The sequence below is a fragment of the Petaurus breviceps genome, unplaced genomic scaffold (genome assembly GCF_028583685.1).
Source record: "Petaurus breviceps papuanus isolate PSGF00001 unplaced genomic scaffold, PetGlider_PUasm1.0 90842, whole genome shotgun sequence".
NCBI lineage: Eukaryota > Metazoa > Chordata > Mammalia > Diprotodontia > Petauridae > Petaurus > Petaurus breviceps.
The window spans coordinates 15,717,071-15,719,544 of NW_027187358.1; the positions used below are offsets into that span (position 1 = coordinate 15,717,071).

Consider the following 2,474-nt stretch of genomic DNA (forward strand, 5'->3'; position numbering starts at 1 on the left):
ACTTTTTCATTGCTTATCATGGCTATCAACACCATGTTAACTCATTTTTGCTATCTTATCCAAGTATGTTGATCATTCACTTGGGAGAGAAAATAGAAGCAGTTTTGAAATTAGCTGGAAGTTTAAATGTTTTATAATTTTCTGTACAAGCCTTTTTTTTTTTTAATCAGTGCTATATAGGAAGAAATATTACCAATACAGAAGTAATAAAAATATGAGGATTCTATTGGAATTATACCAGTTTATAAATTTTATAAATCTGAAAAAATATTGGGCTAATTTATATATATTTTCTTGTTTGATTTTAGGAATTATTTGAATATTCATACTAATTTCCAATTTTATATCATAATAAAAAGGAAGTTATCATCAACAATTGGGTAAAATTGTCACACTTTTAAAAATTCTTCATGTTGAACATAGGACAGGTTTACATGCCTTGGGATATTTTCTTCTTTTGTGTTAGAATAATGAAAAATATACTTTTATCGTTTAAATAAGATCTGGAAATTAGCACAGCAGCTGGCATGTATTGAGTGCTAAATAAATGTTTTTTGACATGCCTTGACTTGATTGTCAACTACTATGACAACAAAACAGTATTAACTTGAATATATTGAGGGGTTTTTCTTTAAAAATTCCACTCCTGCCCCTGCTCCCACCCACCCCAATTCTGATCCCTGCTATTACACTGGCTGTAATGCCCAAGAGGGGGAAGTAGAGACCACTGGACCCTGGGGAGAGTGGGGATGAGGAGAGTGGGGGCCCCACTAGTCCACCCAGCCTCCTGGGCCCTCCCCCCATAGCCAATGGGAAGTTTGGTGGCTCTGATCCAGGCTTCCATAGATGCCCCTAGGGCTTAAGGGGACCAGTGATTCCATCACTCCTGAGCTTCCCACTTCATTTCTGGGGAGGATGCCCAATGAGAGGGGGCCCAGGGCCCAAATCTGGACCATACCTACATAGCCGTTGGGCCTATGAGTATCCAGAACCTAGGTGGGGAACAGGCTATGGGGACCATGCCAGAAATGGTCCTCCCAATGGATGGAGAAACCTTGGAGGGGACAGTAGTCACTATCCATCTAATAATATCCCCTGGCCTGAGAACGTCCCTCAATTCAAGAATGGGGTCCAGGAAGGTGATAGAACAGATAAATCCAACTGCCCTATTTACAGACACTTTTCAAAGGGCCACTGTCGCTATGAGGATCTTTGTGCCTTCTACCACCCAGGAGTGAATGGACCTCCACTGTGAAACTGTGCCTTCCACCAGTCAGGCTCCAGAGGACCTTTTCTATCCTGGAAGCCCATTGCCCTGTTGTTCTTTGTTAGCTTCTCTGAGGTGTTTCTGCCCAACACCTTTCACCAAGGAAGGAGCCTGAGCCTGATCCTCTCTCTTCCCTACCTGGTGCTCTGGGAGGATGGGGGGGGAGGGGGAGGAGTGTCAGAGGAGATTTAAAAAAAATAATGTTTTATTGATACCTTTGGTTTTTATGCCACCATCACTTCCCAGTAACACCCTCCTCCAACCCTGTTTTGTAACAAAGAAAATCACTATCACAAACTATCAAATGGACCACATCTCACAGAGTATGCAATATTCCACATCAGTAGTATTCCAGGAGTTTTTCTTTTCTTTTCTTTTCTTTTCTTTTCTTTTCTTTTCTTTTAAGCAATCGGGGTTAAGTAACTTGTAATTATTTCTGGGTGCGGTGCTGAGTATCTGAGCCCAGATTTGATCCCCAGGTCATCCCAACACTGGAGCCATTGTTCTTACTCGCTGAGCCACCTGGCCGCCCCTAAGCAATTGGGGCTAAATAACTTGCTCAAAGTTACACGGCCAGGTGTTTCTGGGTGGGTGCTAAGTGTCTGAGCCCGGATTCGATCCACAAGTCATCCCAACAGTGGAGCTGGTGCTCTTACTCTCTGTGCTACCTGGCTGCCCCAAGTATGGGAGTTTTTCAATCATTGATCTGCATCATCTACCTTTTTCTCTGCTGGGGGTGGGTGTGTGTTGCAATTTCAATTCTATATCCCTTTACTCTTCTTTCCCAATAAGTGATTTCCCCTGATAAGTTGTAATGAAAACCTAATTGGTGCTGTTCACCCACAATTTGCCCCCTTCAAGTATTACTTGTGGTTCTTGTGAGATCTGTGGTTCTTGTGAGCCCTGGATAGTTTTGAAAAAGGACACCATCTTGATTTCATTTTTGTCTGCTAGTGGTGCCCTCCAACCCCTTCTTCACCTTCAGCAATAGAAGAGCTGAGAAATGCCCGTTAGCAAGATATCCTGTGGTTCACCTGATTTCCCCTTCCCCCCAAGTCATTCTGAGTATGAAATAGAGAGTGTTCCCTTAGCTTTTTCCCAACTTTTGTTCCCCCCCCCCTTCCCCTTTCCCTACCTCTTATCAGTTGGATTCTGTGAATCTCCACCCAGTATAGATCTCTGGGCAATGAAATTCCCCTTTCTCACT

General features: G+C 42.9%; 1 pseudogene; it reads left to right on the top strand.

Moving 5' to 3' along the window:
• The first annotated feature begins 685 nt into the window (after positions 1 to 685).
• LOC138148935 (proline-rich protein 3 pseudogene) lies at positions 686 to 1,255 on the top strand (annotated as a pseudogene).
• Positions 1,256 to 2,474: the final 1,219 nt, after the last annotated feature.